Source organism: Pseudophryne corroboree, chromosome 3, assembly GCF_028390025.1.
Source record: "Pseudophryne corroboree isolate aPseCor3 chromosome 3, aPseCor3.hap2, whole genome shotgun sequence".
Taxonomy (NCBI): domain Eukaryota; kingdom Metazoa; phylum Chordata; class Amphibia; order Anura; family Myobatrachidae; genus Pseudophryne; species Pseudophryne corroboree.
In genome coordinates, this window is record NC_086446.1 from 197,919,121 (window position 1) to 197,944,915 (window position 25,795).

General features: G+C 42.5%; 1 long non-coding RNA gene across 3 annotated transcripts in view; it reads left to right on the forward strand.

The window, feature by feature from the left end:
• Positions 1–25,795, forward strand: part of LOC135057590 (uncharacterized) — a 353,032-nt gene that overhangs the window by 262,989 nt on the left and 64,248 nt on the right. For 2 of the 3 annotated variants that reach the window (XR_010244220.1, XR_010244222.1), the window contains one exon: positions 4,526–4,657. The exons of the other annotated variant lie outside the window; for it this stretch is intronic. This is a non-coding gene — a long non-coding RNA (uncharacterized LOC135057590). The remainder of the gene's footprint in view (positions 1–4,525; positions 4,658–25,795) is intronic. 3 annotated transcript variants of the gene reach the window in all.

Here is a 25,795-nt window from a genome sequence, read left to right on the forward strand (position 1 = left end):
ATGGCACTCATGGAGACTTGGTACACTGAAGAAACGGACAGCTCACTAGCTGGTGTGTAGTCAACATTTCAGATTTTACTCTTTTTTTCAAGACAACCAGAAACAAATACAAAACACAAATATATACCTTACCAAACCTCGTGCTGAACCGATGACGTAATTGGCTCCCCTTGGCACCTACGGACTGTCAGTTTCTTCAGTGTACCAAGTCTCCGTGAGTGCCGTCCCGCTGGCTTTCCTGCATATACTGTACAGTGCGTCTAGGTCGGGCACCGGAGCAAAGTGTCATTTACAGTCCAGTGGAGTGCCGAACATGTCTCCTCTATATATTGAATGCGCATGGGATTTCCATCACCCCTTGTTTGCATTTAGTTCACTCACCCAGCACTATTTTTCACCTCTTTTCAGACTGACTGTAACTGCTGCTGTGCATTTTATAAGTTGGTAGCTTGCATATCAGCTACAGCCTGTCCTTGGTAGAGGATCCCTCTGGTTTCAACAATATTGTCTTACCTTTGGGAGAATCATTATGCTTAACTGACTCTGAGAACATTTTATTTGCTGAGAAACTGCTGGACACCTTCAACAGTACTGACTCCATTGAACAAATTTCAGCACAATTGCTTAAATTGAAAAAACGAGAGGTGGGTTTCCACCTCCATGGAGTAACTTAATCTGATTATTTCAGAGACAAAAAAATCCCTAGAGCGTTTAGGGTTCGTAATATCCCGACTATCGGATGTTATAATAACGACTTTTGCCAACGATGGGCGGCTGTGCTCAACAAGTGTTCCTTTGATTTAATTTTGTTGGTTATAGATGAGTCTAGAAAAGAACTCCATCTCACCAAAGAGAAAATCCTGCATTTTGAACAGCAGCATCTAGAATCCATTAAGGCCGATACTACACATGATTGTTTGGCTGATCTATCCTCACAAGTGGAGAAATATAGATTAGATTAACGAGAAAAACAAGGAATAGAGGACTGCGCTGATATGCCTCACCTGATAGACTTAAGCTGCTATGGAGGAGAGATGAGGATTTCCACTATCCTCACAGTTATGCAAAAGAAAAGAATGTCTCCCAGCACTAACGTAATCAGGTGTATACTCTATAATTTATAGTAGTATCTACTCATAGAGATATTATATATAAAAATAACTCTAACACCAAGTGTAGTTCAACTAGCATGCGGTGACAGGCGAAACTAGTTGATCGCGGAGCAATCAGTTACAGTCTGCTGGCAGACACCCGCTCTATCACTTCCTGTGATATTTAAGTAAGTGCTTTCAGCGTTATGGGTACGTAGACTGAGGATCTGGCTATCCCTTTTAGAGTGACTTGTGTACACCTACACTGGGAGAACTACACTTTGGCTGGTATTAACCAGAATATCTGATGGACAAATTCCATGTTTGATAGGTGACTATTCTTACATGCTTACACCGACCTGTACTTACCTGAGGATTACAAATATCCATCCAGTGAATAATTCGCTACTTAGTGTATCACTGGTCTTTTATGTTTTATGTTGTATGTGGTTGTTTCATTTGTATTCAGTATACTGGTATTAGGATTCACTAATAATTATTTTATTCTGAACACCTGATTTTATTGGAATCAGTGAAGATCTTTCTTATAATGTCCATCTTTTAATGTTTTTGTTCTGTGCTAGGGAAATAAAATACTACTTTTATTTTGAAAATATATTGGTGTTAGAGTTATTTTTATATATAATATCTCTATGAGTAGATACTACTATAAATTATAGAGTATACACCTGATTACGTTAGAGCTGGGAGACATTCTTTTCTTATAGATAAGATTAAATTCAGTAAAAAAAAAATCAAAGAGAGCCACTGTGGATAGAGACTACGCAGAATTCAAAGTCTACAGCTGGGCTTACCACAGGGGTACAACCCAGGACTGCAGACCTAAATTTAGAAGCCGCAAATGCCCAGAAGCCAGCTCTGAAATTTCCAGTGGGGGAAACTCTTCAAGTGAGGTGGAATGTGCAAAAGAGACAGCATCGCATTCATCACGAAAATCCCCTTTAGGGGGTAACCACCCGGGCAAAAAATGCCCCCCCCAAAAAAAAAAGAGAGCAACCCGCCGTGGTGGTCAGTGGGTACGGCAGGCAAAAAAAGACCTACAACAAGAGGACATAGTCTTCAATTTGTCTACACAGATCTTGACTCCAGATGAAACCCGTGTGTTAAAAAAAGGACTCTCATATGTGTCAACCAATTTGAATGATACATTCAATAGCCAAGTGGACATTTATCAATTCAGCCAGAGATTGCGCCTCAAAGAATTTTTTGGTCCAGACTCCACAAAGATTTATGAACCAACACCTATACACAAGCCGTCGGCCTTTGACCCACATTCTGCGAATCCTGCTATTATAACCTTTACATCTCATATGAGTAATATTTTGTGAATCTATCCCCCAAAATGCAAAAGAAACTTCACACAATCTTTCTGCAGCCGAAAGAAAAGCATTACAGAACTTGAGCGGATACCATGATATCGTTATCCGCTGTGCCGATAAAGGTGGGGGGATCGTAGTACAGGACTTGGAAGTATATAAATCTGAAATCTACGGGCAATTATCTGAATCTCGAGATTACAAATTATTGTCTCATGATCCCACTGTAGAGTTTAAAACGGAACTTGATGATATCCTTACTGAAGCGGTTTCCAACAACTTCATCACCAAACACATTCAGGACAGTTTAACTCAAGATTGGCCTAAAACTCCAGTACTGTACACAATTCCGAAAATCCACAAAAATCCATCTACACCACCGGGTCGACCTATCATTGCGGCCTGTGAGTCTTTGTATTATGGGGTTTCCCAATATTTAGACTTTTTTTTTTACAGCCTTTAGTACAAAAAAAGAAAACATTCCTTAAAGACACCATGGCATTTCTTTTATTATTACAATCCATTTCTCCCTTGCCTGACAAACAACTGATGTGTACCATTGACGTCACCAGCCTCTATACAAGCATCCTGCACAGACGTGGTATAGAGGCGGTACGCAGGTTTTTGTCCCACAATGTCAATTATACAGGACCAGACATCAATCTCTTCATAACACTATTGGAACTTACCCTGTCAAGAAATTATTTTATTTTTGATGGAAAGTTTTACGTCCCCAGTTTCGCCAACATTTTTATCTACGACATTGAAATTTTTTTATTTTTCAGTAACAGTGAGATCTCAAGTGAAATTCTCGTTTTCTGTTGTTACATCGACGACATTTTCATGCTGTGGTCGGGGTCAGAAGAGTCGTTTGTAAAGGCCATAACGTACATCAATGAACTTGATCCTGATATCAAATTCACTTACATGATGAGCTTCACTGACATACACTTTTTGAATTTGCCAGTCCATCAAGCTGATCATCATCGGCTACACACTTCTGTGTATTTCAAAGACACCAATCGCAACACAGCATTACATGCTGATAGTCATCACCCGCCGTCGATGAAATGGGGTTTGCCCTATGGGCAATTCCTCAGAATATACCGCATCTGCAGTAGCAAAATGGATGCTGAAGTACAGATTGATTTGATGCTGATTAAATTTCTACAATGGGGATACCAACTTAGATTACTCAAAGAAGCAAAAAATAAAGTGTTGGCTCTGGATAGACAACAGATGTTACCGAAACATGCTAAAGACCCTGTGCACAATAAATTCATTTGGACTAAAGATTTTTCCATCAGTAGTTCTGAGTTAATGAAGAAAGCTAGAGCGATCTGGCTGATTGTATCTGATGATAAGGCATTTCCTTTCCCGCAAACCCGGCAACTTCAGGTGCCTGGGATGCACCACCTGCAGTTCGCTAGAGGTTGGTGACACCTTTAGACACCTTCGATCAGGGAAAAGGTTCAAGATTAAGTTCCCCCTAACTTGTACAAGTCGTTATGTCGTTTACTACATCCGATGCCCATGTGGCAAGTTCTACGTGGGCAAAACTATCAGGCAATTTAAGGAGAGAATAGCCCTCCCTCGCTCAGCCATACGAGCAGCATTGGATGGCAGAGGCTCTGCGCAACCGGTGGCCAGACACTTTAGGGAATGCCAACATGGTTTATCCACCATTAAATATAAAATGATTAACTGGATACCCCCTAATATCAGAGGGGGTAACCGAGGATGCCAGTTGCTCCAGCGGGAGTCTAGATGGATACATTGTCTGCAGACTGTCCAACCATATGGTATTAATGAAATCCTGTCATTTTCTAGTTTTTTAGGATGATTTGAGTTTAAATTATTGGTATAGATCTATTGTGGTAGTTATTAGTAGGTATATGATATAGTACATCTTTGCCAGTATAGGGCATGGATATAATTTACATACATGGTGTACTTTAGATTATCTAGTACTATATGGCTTTACTTAATGATATGTCCTGCAGTGCGTTACTTGTAATTAACCTCAGAGCTAGCAGTTTTGATTGTCTCAATATAGGTTTTTCATGTTTTTTAGTCATTTCACTTTGTTTTGTTTAGCTCATCACTATGGTGATGGTTTGCACTCTGTGGCCCCGCCCCCAAGTGATGCCGGTCCGTAGGCACCGAGGGGAGCCAATGACGTCATCGGTCCACGATGGGTGAAGGAGCGTACAGCCAGCACGAGGTTTGGTAAGTTATATATTTGTGTTTTGTATTTGTTTCTGGTTGTCTTGAAAAAAGAGTAAAATCTGAAACGCTGACTACACACCAGCAAGTGAGCTGTCCGTTTCTGCAGTGTACCATGTCTCCGTGACTGCCATCCCACTGGCTTTCCTGTGTGTGTATGTGTATATATATATATATATATATATATATGTGTGTGTATACACAACTGAACTTGACGATATTATAAAGGAGTTTTTATCATAGGGTATTATTACTGAGGTCTTTAAAAAGTTGATTACTGATTTTTCTATTGTTCCGTTGTTCTGTGTTATGCCTGAGATACCTGAAAATCCACAGAGATCTCCTGGTAGACCTATTATCTCATATATATATTCGTGTGCATGCATAGACTGTATTGATTTTTTCTCTTACCTTTATCTTCTTATGTATATACTGGATGGGGGTGCTGTGCTCTGCTGCAGTTCCTTATGGCTCCTCATCTTCTTGATGTGCAGGAGGTGTAGCTGGGGACAAGAGGTTGGGATAAGAGGAGGAGGGGTGCTGCGTAACTAGTATCAGAGGTGAGTCAGGGATAGGAAAAATAGGTTGGGATAGGAGGAGGAGAAGGAGTAGGGGGTGCTGGGGAACAAATATTATAGGAGAGTTTGGTACAGGAGAAGTAGGCTTGGAAAGCAAGAGGAGGAGGGGTGCTGGGTACAAGTATCAGAGGAGAGTCAGGGTCAGGAGAAGTAGGCTGGTTTATGAGGAGGGGTGCTGGGTACAGGTATCAGAGGAGAGTAGGGGACAAGGAGAAGTAGGCTGGGATAGGAGGAGGCGGGGTGCTGGGTACAAGTATTATAGGAGAGTTTGGTACAGGAGAAGTAGGCTTGGAAAGGAAGAGGAGGAGGGGTGCTGGGTACAAGTATCAGAGGAGAGTCAGGGTCAGGAGAAGTAGGCTGGTTTATGAGTAGGGGTGCTGGGTACAGGTATCAGAGGAGAGTAGGGGACAAGGAGAAGTAGGCTGGGATAGGAGGAGGAGGGGTGCTGGGTACAAGTATTAGAGGACAGTTGGGGACAGGAGAAGTAGGCTGGGATAGGAGTAGGGGTGCTGGGTACAGATATGAGAGCAGAGTTGGGGACAGAAGATGTAGACTGGGATAGGAGTAGGAGGCTGGAACAGGAGAAGGTGTGCTGGATGTTAGATATGAGCAGTAGCCAGGAGGAGCCGGGAATGAGGAGTAAGCAGGGATAGGAGAAAGCAATAGGGAGCTGGTTTTAAGAGGAGAGGAGCCGGGCCAGGTGCATCTCTGTGTTGGCATACAGCATCTTTCCTCATCATTCAGTAACAGGCTTACAGTGAGTGAGGTTTGGCCACCTGTCCTTAGAAAGCACTGAGCATGGCAGGGCAGGCGAGGGGTGTCTGCTGTTGCTGTGGCAAAACCGCTTTTGGGAAGCTTGTCAGCATCCTTAACATAACTGGCAGACTAGGTAACGGATTGGCTCCGTTCAGCAGCCACACTTGCTGGAGCTGGCCTGCATTATCCTACTACCTATGCAGCCAATACTGCAGCTCTGCAGGGACCACCAAAGTGTTTAAAGTGTGAATGTCCTGGGAGGCATCTGCCAACCTGCCCCGCAGCCAACCCAGTCACTGTTACCAGTATTATTTGGCCAATTTTTGTGCCGCTGGTAATTGGACACAATTTGGAGTGCTAAATTGTATTTGACATGCGACTGAGAATGGGTCCTTGTGGTTATGTTTTAATAATATGTGTTTTAAACCAATCCTTTGTGCATAGTTAATTCTGCTATTTAGTTTATCTATTGATATATCATTAGTGCTCTATACTGTAGTACTATAATGCTTTACACTGACGGTTAGATCCTTATTCATTTTAACACACATACAATTTTTCTTACATAGGTGCATATTGTGCTGCCTTTGTTTCCTGCTGCCACACACTAGGCCCCGAAGTAGCAGCTGGAGGTATGACCTGCACATGCACATTTATGCTTCTTCACTTCTTCTCCATAACGGACATGCCTCCAGTGTCGATCTGGGGCATGAAGGGCACACCGGTGGAATGCATTGGTAGGAGCCCATGTTTAGTGGTGTGGCCATCCACCATAGAGGCTTGGATAACTATTAGAGAGTGCATAATCTGGGCACCTTTATAAATATAAAAGTATATAAAAAATACTGCTAGTGCATGCATGATAAGGTCTCAGATTAATAACAGCAATGCACTGTAGTGAATACACCATAGTCCTGTGCAAGATAATGTAACATAAGGTAAATTTATAATTCAAGTGCAAAGTCTAAAACCTGATCCTTAGAGGAGGGGGTGGGCACTCGGGTACTGGGGCCCACCGATGTTTTCCTCTGTACCCCTATAGGCCAATACGACCCTGCATGCCCCTGAGTAACTCCCAGTGTGAAGACCCTAGTGAGACCCCAGACTCCCCTATATTACCACCGCTATCTTTAGTATATCCTGCTGCAAACACTGCATCTATGTTAGCCACATTGATGAGTGCAACCTGGTGCAAAACACTGCCAAACAAATCTAACCCTTCTGGCTGCAACTGGCTAATACTGATATCCTGTACCTGCTGATAACACTGTGTTGACTTGTTCTTCATTGCTCACCATTGCCTCCTATTATCATAGCGTCTGCCAATAAATTCCACAAACTTCCCTAATGAAGTGTGAGTGCGCGTGTGTGGTGGGGGGAAGGTGGGAATGTAGTGCTATTAGCAAAACTTTCCCCCAAGCCTTTAAATACGCAAGGTTGTGGGTATGGCCAGACACAATTTTGGGGTATTTTCACTACAAATACCCTGAGAAGTGCTGTAATAGGATTCCAGGGACAGATCTTTCTTACAAGCTCTGTCCCTGCATGCGATCTTTAATACATCCCAGTGATGTATTCACTTAACGCATTGTGGATTTGGTCATATTTATCAAATCTTATCCGCTTTGTGATAAATATGCCCCAAAGAAATAATAAAATAATAATAGCATTTTAAAAAAAAAAAATCCTCCGGATTGCATTAATAACTGTTGCAATGCAAAATGACATGCAGTGTGTCCTGCTTTGGTACACAAGCAGCAGTAAGCTTCAACAGGTCAGATTATCTTAAATAACATTGTCTATCAGCAGAAAAAATATAGTCATATGAGTTCATAACACTGGTGCACCGTAATGTGATTAATATAATATTTTGTAGACAGCAGTCACGTTTGATCAGTTTATCTACTAGATTATATTACAGCGTATATTGTGCATGTACACTGCTGCCAGCATTAGCAGACGTCAGGCTGCCTTATTACATTTCCATTCTACAAATAAATGACAAACATTTTCTGTTAGCTGCCCATAATGACTCTTATTCTGCTGGTTCCTGTTTTCGCTCTTAAGTTCATAACATAATAGATGACCTGTAAAACTGTATACTGACATGGATACATTGTAGGGCATCTGCAGCCACCATCGCATCAGAGTATCATCTGCTAGACAGATCAACACTATAAAGGGCGATCTCAGAAAGCAGGCATGACACACAGCCAGGGGGAGGACCTCAAATGCAGAAATAGACTGATTTCAGTTTTGAAGCCTTAGGAAATGGAATCTACAGGAAGAATTGTCAATATATCCCAGCTAAAAACATAGCCACACTAGAGGATTTATCAAAAAGAAATGCAGAGACGGAGGAGTCAGACAGTTGGAACTCAGTGGAACCTTCTGCATGTTTACATAAAATGGTAGTGCCTAAGGACATTCTGTTCCTAGACAATGGTTCTGGGAATTAACGAAGTCTGGAGGAGCAAGTGCAACAGATTTGATAGGCAACATGTTTACAAGCTTGAAAGGTGTAATAAATCTAAAAAAGATGTTTTATGGAGAAATACAAGTAATGGAAAATACTAAAGATTCATAGACAATGCATTTCAGCCTATTTTAGGATTAATGTAAAAATGTTATTCAAATGTAATATAATATTGTGAATAAGTAATCCTATACACAAAACAGTGTTTTTTTTATTTCATGTAGAAAAAAAAAAAGAAAGTTAAATAGTCTATATCTCTCTCTTTCATGCTTTTATGTCATCAGAATTTGAGATGAGCAAAATAGAAGAATGTATTTTTGTGACTTTGCACCTCAAGTAACCCCTTACGCAATAACTACTGTGACAACATATTTTATCACTAATCAGCATATCAAACAAGTATCTGTATTCATTCATCTCCTGTCTGTCCTGATTTTATGGGTGTGATCCAATTAGCTTTGGGGCATACCCCATGTCTGCTTACCTGCGCTGGCTGATACAATTTTTTTGGAAACCCCCCTTCCCAGTGGTGTTTCTAGAGAGGAGGAGGCCTGTGTGCAGGCTCTGTCTGGGCCCCCTCCTCTCTAGCAGGCAGCGCTGTGTAGACTCTGGGTACTAGGGTCCCTAGGGGACCATAGCACTGTCCCAGAGTCTACAGCGTATGTGCAGATCTCTGGGAAAATGGTGTGGCGGCCATTTTTTCAGTGGTTTTCTTTCTGCTCATGTGCAAATCACCGGGAAAATGGTACCACTTATTTTCCCAGTGATTTCGGCAGCGCTGCTACTGCGCCCGTGACTCCGTAGGGTAAGTATTTCAATAATGGGTGCAAGGTGTGCAGTGTGGGCCCCCCCTGGACACTGCACACACTGCACCCATTATAAATATGCAAGTGCCCCTTCCCCCCGTGCATGTGCATGATGTCACAGAGATGGAGTTTCCCTTACAGCCTCAGAAGCTGCAAAAAAAAGTTTGTGATAAATCTCCCTCTGTCATTTAAAGCATTGGGAAACCTGTTGAGTCCACATTTTACATGGAATGCAGGAAAAATGCAGTGGATGCAGGGAAGGTAGTGGATGCAAGAAAAAGGCAGTTTTATTAAAAGAACTCCTGAGGTGGGATGTAATGGAATCCAAGATCGCCGGAGGTGCGGGATAATGTCCAATCTTAGAAGTTTTTTTTTTAAAGGGGTAATCACATAAAAGGCATTGTTTTGTCTTGTAAGTGTTTGCCCCTTTAAAAAAACATCCAAGATCGGCCACCATCCCACACCTCCGGTGGTCTTTGGTTCCATTACATCCCACCGCAGGAGTGAAACCCAGAGCTATTCCCAGCAGAGCAAACCACACTGCTGATTGGATTCCACCCTATGCTTTAATGGTTTCTTGTGGAATGTACGGGCAGTATTTTTATTACAAGGGCATTCTGGAATTCGCTATGCTATGTCTAATTTCACTTTATTAACCATTCACTCATACAGTAGTATAATTGGAATTCTTTTTCATAGTAATTTCTCAATCTTCAATCATCTTCCACATCAGTCACTCCATGCTTTTCTCTATATGTGCATAATCCCTGGTTACCAAGTGTTCTCTTCTCCTTCCCTACCTAAATATAAGATGTCAGCGGGAGTGAGGATAGATTCAACACAGTGCGTTCAGCTGCTGCTTAGTGCTTATCTACGATGTAGTTACTTTCAAATTAATTTTAGTTAAAATTCAAAAGGCTCACTTATATTCATTTTATCTTTCAATGCTTTCCTTCCTGAATGGTTTCAATTTCATACAGCATCAATCCACAATTCCTTGGGCCTTGTGACAACAAATTTCTCTGTCAGATATCTCTTTACCATTTAATTATTTGTGCTGATAACTTATGCCACACTGTAATTAAGGGGTGGGAGGGGGGATGAGAGATCTTGAGCACTAGTGGGGTTAAAATTGTAGAATGGTGTGTGTATGTATATATATATATATATATATATATATTTATGCACACACACTGTGTGTGTGTGTGTGTGTGTGTGTGTGTATAACAGGTCCACAATTTAGTTATAATCACTTCATTAGCAATGGTTGTATCTCATGTGGCGGTGCACCCCTGATATTTTAAAATATTGTATATAAACTATCAAAAATAGGTACAATATACAGACATACGTTTTAGACCACATGGACAAACTATTCTAATGGTAGCAAGCAAAATATTTGATAATAACCAGGGCGGTAAGAAGACATTTTGGCGCCCTGTTTCAGAAAAGAATTGGTGCGCCCCCTCACTCAATTTTTAAAACATGGACAGTACATTATACTACATTATGCTAGGTTTAGCCCCTGATACACATTATGCAAGGTAGAGCCCACATTATGCCAGGTAGAACCCCTGATACACATTATGCCAGGTAGAGCTCACATTATGCCAGGTAGACCCCCCGATACAAATTATTCGAGGTAGGGCCCACATTATGCCAGGTAGAGCCCCTGATACACATTATGCCAGGTAGACCCCCCGATACAAATTATTCCAGGTAGAGCCCAGATTATGCCAGGTAGAGCCTACAGTCTGCTAGGTAGAGCCCCTGTTACACATTATGCCAGAAAGAGCCCACATTTTGCCAGGTAGAGCCTATAGTCTGCCAGGTAGAGCCCCTGATAAACATTATGCCAGGTAGAGCCCATATTATGGCAGGTAGAGCCCACAGTCTGCCAGGTAGAGCTCCCTTTACATATTGTTCCAGGTAGAGCCCACATTATGCCAGGTAGAGCCCTTGATACACATTTTGCAGGTAGAGTACACATTATGCCAGTTAGAGCCCCTGATACACATTATGCCAAGAGGAGCCCACATTATACCAGGTAGAGTCCAGATTATGCCAGATAGGACCCCTGATACAGATTATGTCAGGTAGAACTCACATTATATGAGGTGTGTGTGTTTCCACCCTCCCCGAAGCACACAACTTTACCCAACACAGTACACGCTGCAAGAGTGGGAAGCTGTGGAAAGCAAGAAGGACCACACAGTTCTCCTACCGAGCTGCAGCACTGCCTGCCTGTAACAAGTAGCATCCTGCAACACCAAACTACCGCAGACACATTGTGGCATGGAACTGCAGGTGTTGCAGGTGGTTCTGCACCCAGAATGCATCTGCACTGTTTGCCAGGCACCGCTGGCAGACACCTAGTGATGACAGTGATAATAACAGTAGTAGATAGGTGATAAGTTCACCTTTAACCTTTTGCAGCAAAATTAGTGATAATTCACCTAATTTGTCTTGAACAGCAGTCACAGTTGATCACTAAGAAACTAGAAGAGCAATAATGCAGTGTGTGTCTTTTGTACAATGGGATCTTGCAGTATCATAGTTTCAGTGCAGGTGATGCAAATGGTACAAAACATAAATACTGTAAGTGACAATACAGTAATGTAGTTCTAAAAAAAATGCATATACTGTATATAAATTGCTTTACAGATGTGAATACATTGAGGTGTTTGCAATCTAAAGATAGATAATTCATATACAGTACATTATGAAGAACTAGAGATGTGCGCAAGACCATTTTTGCTGGTTTTGGATTTGGCTCTAATTTATCTTTCGGATTTGGATTTGCCAAACCACTGTGACTGGTTTTGGATTTAGAATTTTTGTTTAAATTGACAAAAAAGCAAAATCACTAAATTTGGGCATTTTTTGTTCCCAGAGTATTATTAACTTCAATATCATTAGTTTCCAGTCATTTCCAGACAATTTTTACCACATCATAGTTTACGATATTGTTTTCACCATTATTGGGCAAAGACTGCATCAACCTGGTTGGTTACTAATGATAGATAAATGGCATAAACACAGAGAAGTTTATAGCACATCTATAAAACATTGCCACACAGCAGTGGTGAAAGGAGGTTGGTGCAAGATGGTCCTTGGGCCCTACCACTCACCCTTATGTTGGATATTAAAAAGGGGATGCACACTTTAACAAAGCAAGCACTTCATCAAGAGGGACTGCCACTTTTGTGGCTGAAGTGCTTGATTTGTTTTCTTATAGCTGCTTCTTGAAGAAACTTAATAAGGAGACGACATGCCATGTGTCACTTGAGCTGCCAACTTGCTTCTCTTAAGATCTGGGTCATTTGGAAAGACAAAGATCATGACTTAAACCTATGATTTAGCACAATTGCTAAAATGTAGTGATCAGATTTCAAAATATTGTCAACCCGTTGATCCTGGTGAAGCAAATAAAGGACTTGATCTACAAGTCTGGCATACCTTGCAGATTTGCTTTGCTTAATCTCCACCTATTCCTCGAGGTGATTTTCCAAAAGCCTAATTATGGAAATCCCCTTACTCAAGCTAACAGTGTCAGCACTCACTTCACAGGTGGCTACTTCAAAAGGTTTCAGCACCTTGCACAAGACAGAAAGTACTCTCCACTGTGCTTGGCTAAGGTACAGTATATTCCCCGTCCTTTCCCAATGTCATGGTTTGTGGTGTAGCTATATATGGCTTTATTCTGTTCCTCCATCCGCTGAAGTATATAAACAGTGAAGTTCCACTTTATTACCACCTCTTGCTTCAGTTGATGGCAGGGCAAATTAAACAGCTCTTGCAGGTGCTGCAATTTCCTGAATACTGTTGCTGCATGCTGAATATGTTCTGAAATTTTATGGGCCACAGACAGCATCTCCTGCACACCACCTGTCATTTTTTTTAAAAGCCCTGTACTCCTAAGTTAATCATGAGAACAAAACAGGGGATATGTTGGAATTCAACTAGCTTTAATAATTTCACATTATTTGTGGTGTTATTAGGCATCACAACAACCTGAGGAGACTCTAAGTGGGGTAAGACATGTTGCTATGAAATACCTTTTTTCTAAGAGGTTGTCAGCGCAGCGGTATGCCTCTTATTGAATCTGGTGATACACAGAGTAGCCTGTCTCTGAATGAGCTTACATTGTTTGTTAAATACTGCTTCTGCTACATCTGAAGGCAATTCACCCACCCAGTGGGCTGTCACTGTCATGTAATCTTTATTTTGCCGACTACTGCTTGTCCACATATCTGTGGTTAAGTGGACAGTGGGTACAATGACTGACAAATGGCTTTTCGGAACCAAGATGACATTTGGTACTGGGGACACAAGACCTCAGTTATCTGTTTAAAACCCACACCATTAATGGTGGATATTGGATGCATATCTAATACTAGCATAGTCATGATGACGTCAGTGATCCATTGTGCGACTAGGTGAGAGCTGTCATACTGGATTTCCCTTGCAAAGGATTGTTTCACAGTCAATTGATTTTTTACAATACTACTAGTAGTCCTATTGGCCTCCTTCCTGCATGAAGATCCATCCCCAACAGCACCAGCAGGCCTACCGATCAATGATTCTTCTGAGCAATCCAGGAATGGGGAGGAGTCACCTAGCCTTTGGATGCAGGACCTCCTCTGATGATTACTGAGGATATCGAGGATGAAGGTGTTGGTGGCGGAGATTGCAGGTGCTGGTATCTAGTTGAGAGAAGAGAGCTAACTGATGCTGGACTGCTTGTTATTAATTTAGCACCAGTTTTTGATGTTATTAAAAACATATCATGAGCTCTCTGCAAAAGATGATGTAACAGGGTGGAGGTTCCTAGATGCTTAACGTCCCTACTTCTACTTACTGTGGTTCCATGAAGGCTACAGATGGCTTGACAAATGTTGATAGGATTTGGGTAAAAATAATTCCTCACATATGAGGTGGATTTGTTGGTCATATGCCCAGGCATGCCAATGGCCATCCACTTATGGCAAAGAGCTGCTTCCACTGGTGCCTGACTCCGTCTGTACTCTCTCGGGCATCCAGCTGCCTCTCTGCCATCTCCTCCTGGATGTTTGAGTGCCCCGTGAAGCTCAACTTGGACAAAACCAAACTCATTATCTTTTCCCATCCAGAGTCTCCAGCCCCCCCTCCCCCAACATTTCTATCACTGTTGACAACACTATCCTCTACCCCGTCCCCCAACTCCGCTGCCTGGGCATCACTCTTGACTTCACTCCCCACATCCAATCTCTAGCTCAATCCTGTCAATTCCAGCTATGAACATCACTCACATCCGGCCATTCCTCTCCCAGAGTGCAACTAAACTTATTATCCACTCACTAGTCATCTTGTGGCTTGAACATTGCAACATTCTCCTCACTGGCCTCCCACTCTCCCATCTTACTCCACTCCACATCTGCCACTCCCCTTCAACAAAACCTACACTTGCTCCCATTCCCCCACCGAATCCTCTTCAAACTCATCACCCTCACATACAAGGCCCTCTCTAATTCCACTGTACCATACATCTACAACCTACATACTCTTTCCCACCCACTATGGTCAGCCAATGACTGTCACCTCTCATCTACCCTGGTCACTACATCCCATGCGTGACTCCAAGATTTTTCCCGCAGTGCCCCTCTTAACTGGAATAAGCTCCCTTGCTCTAATAGACTCTCCTCGACCTTGAAAAGCTTCAAACAGTCACTGAAAACTCATCCTGTTCATCAAAGCCTACCCTTCCTCATAACCTAGTCTGGAGGCCACTCTCCCATCCTCACGCCTTGGCCATCTCTGCCTCGCTTACTTCCTGACACCAGACCATCTTCCGCTTGCTTTTACCTAATGTCACCTGTTATCTCCCTCTTCTAGATTGTATGCTCCTTGGAGCAGGGCCCTCTTCCCTCGTGTTCTCACAGCCCTCTTGCACCTCAATTACAGCTCTCTCCTGCTCATTGACTGTCTATACCTGCATTTCCTCCTGCTCATGACTGTTAATCTATATCAATGGCTGCCCGCCATCTACGATGTAGTTACTTTCAAATTAATTTTAGTTAAAATTCAAAAGGCTCACTTATATTCATTTTATCTTTCAATGCTTTCCTTCCTGAATGGTTTCAATTTCATACAGCATCAATCCACAATTCCTTGGGCCTTGTGACAACAAATTTCTCTGTCAGATATCTCTTTACCATTTAATTATTTGTGCTGATAACTTATGCCACACTGTAATTAAGGGGTGGGAGGGGGGATGAGAGATCTTGAGCACTAGTGGGGTTAAAATTGTAGAATGGTGTGTGTATGTATATATATATATATATATATATATTTATGCACACACACTGTGTGTGTGTGTGTGTGTGTGTGTGTGTGTGTGTGTGTGTGTGTGTGTGTGTGTGTGTGTATAACAGGTCCACAATTTAGTTATAATCACTTCATTAGCAATGGTTGTATCTCATGTGGCGGTGCACCCCTGATATTTTAAAATATTGTATATAAACTATCAAAAATAGGTACAATATACGGACATACGTTTTAGACCACATGGACAAACTATTCTAATGGTAGCAAGCAAAATATTTGATAATAACCAGGGCGGTAAGAAGACATTTTGGCGCCCTGTTTCAGAAAAGAATTGGTGCGCCCCCTCACTCAATTTTTAAAACATGGACAGTACATTATACTACATTATGCTAGGTTTAGCCCCTGATACACATTATGCAAGGTAGAGCCCACATTATGCCAGGTAGAACCCCTGGTACACATTATGCCAGGTAGAGCTCACATTATGCCAGGTAGACCCCCCGATACAAATTATTCGAGGTAGAGCCCACATTATGCCAGGTAGAGCCCCTGATACACATTATGCCAGGTAGAGCTCACATTATGCCAGGTAGACCCCCCGATACAAATTATTCCAGGTAGAGCCCAGATTATGCCAGGTAGAGCCTACAGTCTGCTAGGTAGAGCCCCTGTTACACATTATGCCAGAAAGAGCCCACATTTTGCCAGGTAGAGCCTATAGTCTGCCAGGTAGAGCCCCTGATAAACATTATGCCAGGTAGAGCCCATATTATGCCAGGTAGAGCCCACAGTCTGCCAGGTAGAGCTCCCTTTACATATTGTTCCAGGTAGAGCCCACATTATGCCAGGTAGAGCCCTTGATACACATTTTGCAGGTAGAGTACACATTATGCCAGTTAGAGCCCCTGATACACATTATGCCAAGAGGAGCCCACATTATACCAGGTAGAGTCCAGATTATGCCAGATAGGACCCCTGATACAGATTATGTCAGGTAGAACTCACATTATATGAGGTGTGTGTGTTTCCACCCTCCCCGAAGCACACAACTTTACCCAACACAGTACACGCTGCAAGAGTGGGAAGCTGTGGAAAGCAAGAAGGACCACACAGTTCTCCTACCGAGCTGCAGCACTGCCTGCCTGTAACAAGTAGCATCCTGCAACACCAAACTACCGCAGACACATTGTGGCGTGGAACTGCAGGTGTTGCAGGTGGTTCTGCACCCAGAATGCATCTGCACTGTTTGCCAGGCACCGCTGGCAGACACCTAGTGATGACAGTGATAATAACAGTAGTAGATAGGTGATAAGTTCACCTTTAACCTTTTGCAGCAAAATTAGTGATAATTCACCTAATTTGTCTTGAACAGCAGTCACAGTTGATCACTAAGAAACTAGAAGAGCAATAATGCAGTGTGTGTCTTTTGTACAATGGGATCTTGCAGTATCATAGTTTCAGTGCAGGTGATGCAAATGGTACAAAACATAAATACTGTAAGTGACAATACAGTAATGTAGTTCTAAAAAAAATGCATATACTGTATATAAATTGCTTTACAGATGTGAATACATTGAGGTGTTTGCAATCTAAAGATAGATAATTCATATACAGTACATTATGAAGAACTAGAGATGTGCGCAAGACCATTTTTGCTGGTTTTGGATTTGGCTCTAATTTGTCTTTCGGATTTGGATTTGCCAAACCACTGTGACTGGTTTTGGATTTAGAATTTTTGTTTAAATTGACAAAAAAGCAAAATCACTAAATTTGGGCATTTTTTGTTCCCAGAGTATTATTAACTTCAATATCATTAGTTTCCAGTCATTTCCAGACAATTTTTACCACATCATAGTTTACGATATTGTTTTCACCATTATTGGGCAAAGACTGCATCAACTTGGTTGGTTACTAATGATAGATAAATGGCACAAACACAGAGAAGTTTATAGCACATCTATAAAACATTGCCACACAGCAGTGGTGAAAGGAGGTTGGTGCAAGATGGTCCTTGGGCCCTACCACCCACCCTTATGTTGGATATTAAAAAGGGGATGCACACTTTAACAAAGCAAGCACTTCAGCAAGAGGGACTGCCACTTTTGTGGCTGAAGTGCTTGATTTGTTTTCTTATAGCTGCTTCTTGAAGAAACTTAATAAGGAGACGACGTGCAATGTGTCACTTGAGCTGCCAACTTGCTTCTCTTAAGATCTGGGTCATTTGGAAAGACAAAGATCATGACTTAAACCTATGATTTAGCACAATTGCTAAAATGTAGTTGATCAGATTTCAAAATATTGTCAACCCGTTGATCCTGGTGAAGCAAATAAAGGACTTGATCTACAAGTCTGGCATACCTTGCAGATTTGCTTTGCTTAATCTCCACCTATTCCTCGAGGTGATTTTCCAAAAGCCTAATTATGGAAATCCCCTTACTCAAGCTAACAGTGTCAGCACTCACTTCACAGGTGGCTACTTCAAAAGGTTTCAGCACCTTGCACAAGACAGAAAGTACTCTCCACTGTGCTTGGCTAAGGTACAGTATATTCCCCGTCCTTTCCCAATGTCATGGTTTGTGGTGTAGCTATATATGGCTTTATTCTGTTCCTCCATCCGCTGAAGTATATAAACAGTGAAGTTCCACTTTATTACCACCTCTTGCTTCAGTTGATGGCAGGGCAAATTAAACAGCTCTTGCAGGTGCTGCAATTTCCTGAATACTGTTGCTGCATTCTGAATATGTTCTGAAATTTTATGGGCCACAGACAGCATCTCCTGCACACCACCTGTCATTTTTTTTAAAAGCCCTGTACTCCTAAGTTAATCATGAGAACAAAACAGGGGATATGTTGGAATTCAACTAGCTTTAATAATTTCACATTATTTGTGGTGTTATTAGGCATCACAACAACCTGAGGAGACTCTAAGTGGGGTAAGACATGTTGCTATGAAATACCTTTTTTCTAAGAGGTTGTCAGCGCAGCGGTATGCCTCTTATTGAATCTGGTGATACACAGAGTAGCCTGTCTCTGAATGAGCTTACATTGTTTGTTAAATACTGCTTCTGCTACATCTGAAGGCAATTCACCCACCCAGTGGGCTGTCACTGTCATGTAATCTTTATTTTGCCGACTACTGCTTGTCCACATATCTGTGGTTAAGTGGACAGTGGGTACAATGACTGACAAATGGCTTTTCGGAACCAAGATGACATTTGGTACTGGGGACACAAGACCTCGGTTATCTGTTTAAAACCCACACCATTAATGGTGGATATTGGATGCATATCTAATACTAGCATAGTCATGATGACGTCAGTGATCCATTGTGCGACTAGGTGAGAGCTGTCATACTGGATTTCCCTTGCAAAGGATTGTTTCACAGTCAATTGATTTTTTACAATACTACTAGTAGTCCTATTGGCCTCCTTCCTGCATGAAGATCCATCCCCAACAGCACCAGCAGGCCTACCGATCAATGATTCTTCTGAGCAATCCAGGAATGGGGAGGAGTCACCTAGCCTTTGGATGCAGGACCTCCTCTGATGATTACTGAGGATATCGAGGATGAAGGTGTTGGTGGCGGAGATTGCAGGTGCTGGTATCTAGTTGAGAGAAGAGAGCTAACTGATGCTGGACTGCTTGTTATTAATTTAGCACCAGTTTTTGATGTTATTAAAAACATATCATGAGCTCTCTGCAAAAGATGATGTAACAGGGTGGAGGTTCCTAGATGCTTAACGTCCCTACTTCTACTTACTGTGGTTCCATGAAGGCTACAGATGGCTTGACAAATGTTGACAGGATTTGGGTAAAAATAATTCCTCACATATGAGGTGGATTTGTTGGTCATATGCCCAGGCATGCCAATGGCCATCCACTTATGGCAAAGAGCTGCTTCCACTGGTGCCTGACTCCGTCTGTACTCTCTCGGGCATCCAGCTGCCTCTCTGCCATCTCCTCCTGGATGTTTGAGTGCCCCGTGAAGCTCAACTTGGACAAAACCAAACTCATTATCTTTTCCCATCCAGAGTCTCCAGCCCCCCCTCCCCCAACATTTCTATCACTGTTGACAACACTATCCTCTACCCCGTCCCCCAACTCCGCTGCCTGGGCATCACTCTTGACTTCACTCCCCACATCCAATCTCTAGCTCAATCCTGTCAATTCCAGCTATGAACATCACTCACATCCGGCCATTCCTCTCCCAGAGTGCAACTAAACTTATTATCCACTCACTAGTCATCTTGTGGCTTGAACATTGCAACATTCTCCTCACTGGCCTCCCACTCTCCCATCTTACTCCACTCCACATCTGCCACTCCCCTTCAACAAAACCTACACTTGCTCCCATTCCCCCACCGAATCCTCTTCAAACTCATCACCCTCACATACAAGGCCCTCTCTAATTCCACTGTACCATACATCTACAACCTACATACTCTTTCCCACCCACTATGGTCAGCCAATGACTGTCACCTCTCATCTACCCTGGTCACTACATCCCATGCGTGACTCCAAGATTTTTCCCGCAGTGCCCCTCTTAACTGGAATAAGCTCCCTTGCTCTAATAGACTCTCCTCGACCTTGAAAAGCTTCAAACAGTCACTGAAAACTCATCCTGTTCATCAAAGCCTACCCTTCCTCATAACCTAGTCTGGAGGCCACTCTCCCATCCTCACGCCTTGGCCATCTCTGCCTCGCTTACTTCCTGACACCAGACCATCTTCCGCTTGCTTTTACCTAATGTCACCTGTTATCTCCCTCTTCTAGATTGTATGCTCCTTGGAGCAGGGCCCTCTTCCCTCGTGTTCTCACAGCCCTCTTGCACCTCAATTACAGCTCTCTCCTGCTCATTGACTGTCTATACCTGCATTTCCTCCTGCTCATGACTGTTAATCTATATCAATGGCTGCCCGCCATCTACAATGTAGTTACTTTCAAATTAATTTTAGTTAAAATTCAAAAGGCTCACTTATATTCATTTTATCTTTCAATGCTTTCCTTCCTGAATGGTTTCAATTTCATACAGCATCAATCCACAATTCCTTGGGCCTTGTGACAACAAATTTCTCTGTCAGATATCTCTTTACCATTTAATTATTTGTGCTGATAACTTATGCCACACTGTAATTAAGGGGTGGGAGGGGGGATGAGAGATCTTGAGCACTAGTGGGGTTAAAATTGTAGAATGGTGTGTGTATGTATATATATATATATATATATATATATTTATGCACACACACTGTGTGTGTGTGTGTGTGTGTGTGTGTGTGTGTGTGTGTGTGTGTGTGTGTGTATAACAGGTCCACAATTTAGTTATAATCACTTCATTAGCAATGGTTGTATCTCATGTGGCGGTGCACCCCTGATATTTTAAAATATTGTATATAAACTATCAAAAATAGGTACAATATACGGACATACGTTTTAGACCACATGGACAAACTATTCTAATGGTAGCAAGCAAAATATTTGATAATAACCAGGGCGGTAAGAAGACATTTTGGCGCCCTGTTTCAGAAAAGAATTGGTGCGCCCCCTCACTCAATTTTTAAAACATGGACAGTACATTATACTACATTATGCTAGGTTTAGCCCCTGATACACATTATGCAAGGTAGAGCCCACATTATGCCAGGTAGAACCCCTGGTACACATTATGCCAGGTAGAGCTCACATTATGCCAGGTAGACCCCCCGATACAAATTATTCGAGGTAGAGCCCACATTATGCCAGGTAGAGCCCCTGATACACATTATGCCAGGTAGAGCTCACATTATGCCAGGTAGACCCCCCGATACAAATTATTCCAGGTAGAGCCCAGATTATGCCAGGTAGAGCCTACAGTCTGCTAGGTAGAGCCCCTGTTACACATTATGCCAGAAAGAGCCCACATTTTGCCAGGTAGAGCCTATAGTCTGCCAGGTAGAGCCCCTGATAAACATTATGCCAGGTAGAGCCCATATTATGCCAGGTAGAGCCCACAGTCTGCCAGGTAGAGCTCCCTTTACATATTGTTCCAGGTAGAGCCCACATTATGCCAGGTAGAGCCCTTGATACACATTTTGCAGGTAGAGTACACATTATGCCAGTTAGAGCCCCTGATACACATTATGCCAAGAGGAGCCCACATTATACCAGGTAGAGTCCAGATTATGCCAGATAGGACCCCTGATACAGATTATGTCAGGTAGAACTCACATTATATGAGGTGTGTGTGTTTCCACCCTCCCCGAAGCACACAACTTTACCCAACACAGTACACGCTGCAAGAGTGGGAAGCTGTGGAAAGCAAGAAGGACCACACAGTTCTCCTACCGAGCTGCAGCACTGCCTGCCTGTAACAAGTAGCATCCTGCAACACCAAACTACCGCAGACACATTGTGGCGTGGAACTGCAGGTGTTGCAGGTGGTTCTGCACCCAGAATGCATCTGCACTGTTTGCCAGGCACCGCTGGCAGACACCTAGTGATGACAGTGATAATAACAGTAGTAGATAGGTGATAAGTTCACCTTTAACCTTTTGCAGCAAAATTAGTGATAATTCACCTAATTTGTCTTGAACAGCAGTCACAGTTGATCACTAAGAAACTAGAAGAGCAATAATGCAGTGTGTGTCTTTTGTACAATGGGATCTTGCAGTATCATAGTTTCAGTGCAGGTGATGCAAATGGTACAAAACATAAATACTGTAAGTGACAATACAGTAATGTAGTTCTAAAAAAAATGCATATACTGTATATAAATTGCTTTACAGATGTGAATACATTGAGGTGTTTGCAATCTAAAGATAGATAATTCATATACAGTACATTATGAAGAACTAGAGATGTGCGCAAGACCATTTTTGCTGGTTTTGGATTTGGCTCTAATTTGTCTTTCGGATTTGGATTTGCCAAACCACTGTGACTGGTTTTGGATTTAGAATTTTTGTTTAAATTGACAAAAAAGCAAAATCACTAAATTTGGGCATTTTTTGTTCCCAGAGTATTATTAACTTCAATATCATTAGTTTCCAGTCATTTCCAGACAATTTTTACCACATCATAGTTTACGATATTGTTTTCACCATTATTGGGCAAAGACTGCATCAACCTGGTTGGTTACTAATGATAGATAAATGGCACAAACACAGAGAAGTTTATAGCACATCTATAAAACATTGCCACACAGCAGTGGTGAAAGGAGGTTGGTGCAAGATGGTCCTTGGGCCCTACCACCCACCCTTATGTTGGATATTAAAAAGGGGATGCACACTTTAACAAAGCAAGCACTTCAGCAAGAGGGACTGCCACTTTTGTGGCTGAAGTGCTTGATTTGTTTTCTTATAGCTGCTTCTTGAAGAAACTTAATAAGGAGACGACGTGCCATGTGTCACTTGAGCTGCCAACTTGCTTCTCTTAAGATCTGGGTCATTTGGAAAGACAAAGATCATGACTTAAACCTATGATTTAGCACAATTGCTAAAATGTAGTTGATCAGATTTCAAAATATTGTCAACCCGTTGATCCTGGTGAAGCAAATAAAGGACTTGATCTACAAGTCTGGCATACCTTGCAGATTTGCTTTGCTTAATCTCCACCTATTCCTCGAGGTGATTTTCCAAAAGCCTAATTATGGAAATCCCCTTACTCAAGCTAACAGTGTCAGCACTCACTTCACAGGTGGCTACTTCAAAAGGTTTCAGCACCTTGCACAAGACAGAAAGTACTCTCCACTGTGCTTGGCTAAGGTACAGTATATTCCCCGTCCTTTCCCAATGTCATGGTTTGTGGTGTAGCTATATATGGCTTTATTCTGTTCCTCCATCCGCTGAAGTATATAAACAGTGAAGTTCCACTTTATTACCACCTCTTGCTTCAGTTGATGGCAGGGCAAATTAAACAGCTCTTGCAGGTGCTGCAATTTCCTGAATACTGTTGCTGCATGCTGAATATGTTCTGAAATTTTATGGGCCACAGACAGCATCTCCTGCACACCACCTGTCATTTTTTTTAAAAGCCCTGTACTCCTAAGTTAATCATGAGAACAAAACAGGGGATATGTTGGAATTCAACTAGCTTTAATAATTTCACATTATTTGTGGTGTTATTAGGCATCACAACAACCTGAGGAGACTCTAAGTGGGGTAAGACATGTTGCTATGAAATACCTTTTTTCTAAGAGGTTGTCAGCGCAGCGGTATGCCTCTTATTGAATCTGGTGATACACAGAGTAGCCTGTCTCTGAATGAGCTTACATTGTTTGTTAAATACTGCTTCTGCTACATCTGAAGGCAATTCACCCACCCAGTGGGCTGTCACTGTCATGTAATCTTTATTTTGCCGACTACTGCTTGTCCACATATCTGTGGTTAAGTGGACAGTGGGTACAATGACTGACAAATGGCTTTTCGGAACCAAGATGACATTTGGTACTGGGGACACAAGACCTCAGTTATCTGTTTAAAACCCACACCATTAATGGTGGATATTGGATGCATATCTAATACTAGCATAGTCATGATGACGTCAGTGATCCATTGTGCGACTAGGTGAGAGCTGTCATACTGGATTTCCCTTGCAAAGGATTGTTTCACAGTCAATTGATTTTTTACAATACTACTAGTAGTCCTATTGGCCTCCTTCCTGCATGAAGATCCATCCCCAACAGCACCAGCAGGCCTACCGATCAATGATTCTTCTGAGCAATCCAGGAATGGGGAGGAGTCACCTAGCCTTTGGATGCAGGACCTCCTCTGATGATTACTGAGGATATCGAGGATGAAGGTGTTGGTGGCGGAGATTGCAGGTGCTGGTATCTAGTTGAGAGAAGAGAGCTAACTGATGCTGGACTGCTTGTTATTAATTTAGCACCAGTTTTTGATGTTATTAAAAACATATCATGAGCTCTCTGCAAAAGATGATGTAACAGGGTGGAGGTTCCCAGATGCTTAACGTCCCTACTTCTACTTACTGTGGTTCCATGAAGGCTACAGATGGCTTGACAAATGTTGACAGGATTTGGGTAAAAATAATTCCTCACATATGAGGTGGATTTGTTGGTCATATGCCCAGGCATGCCAATGGCCATCCACTTATGGCAAAGAGCTGCTTTCACTGGTGCCTGACTCCGTCTGTACTCTCTCGGGCATCCAGCTGCCTCTCTGCCATCTCCTCCTGGATGTTTGAGTGCCCCGTGAAGCTCAACTTGGACAAAACCAAACTCATTATCTTTTCCCATCCAGAGTCTCCAGCCCCCCCTCCCCCAACATTTCTATCACTGTTGACAACACTATCCTCTACCCCGTCCCCCAACTCCGCTGCCTGGGCATCACTCTTGACTTCACTCCCCACATCCAATCTCTAGCTCAATCCTGTCAATTCCAGCTATGAACATCACTCACATCAGGCCATTCCTCTCCCAGAGTGCAACTAAACTTATTATCCACTCACTAGTCATCTTGTGGCTTGAACATTGCAACATTCTCCTCACTGGCCTCCCACTCTCCCATCTTACTCCACTCCACATCTGCCACTCCCCTTCAACAAAACCTACACTTGCTCCCATTCCCCCACCGAATCCTCTTCAAACTCATCACCCTCACATACAAGGCCCTCTCTAATTCCACTGTACCATACATCTACAACCTACATACTCTTTCCCACCCACTATGGTCAGCCAATGACTGTCACCTCTCATCTACCCTGGTCACTACATCCCATGCGTGACTCCAAGATTTTTCCCGCAGTGCCCCTCTTAACTGGAATAAGCTCCCTTGCTCTAATAGACTCTCCTCGACCTTGAAAAGCTTCAAACAGTCACTGAAAACTCATCCTGTTCATCAAAGCCTACCCTTCCTCATAACCTAGTCTGGAGGCCACTCTCCCATCCTCACGCCTTGGCCATCTCTGCCTCGCTTACTTCCTGACACCAGACCATCTTCCGCTTGCTTTTACCTAATGTCACCTGTTATCTCCCTCTTCTAGATTGTATGCTCCTTGGAGCAGGGCCCTCTTCCCTCGTGTTCTCACAGCCCTCTTGCACCTCAATTACAGCTCTCTCCTGCTCATTGACTGTCTATACCTGCATTTCCTCCTGCTCATGACTGTTAATCTATATCAATGGCTGCCCGCCATCTACGATGTAGTTACTTTCAAATTAATTTTAGTTAAAATTCAAAAGGCTCACTTATATTCATTTTATCTTTCAATGCTTTCCTTCCTGAATGGTTTC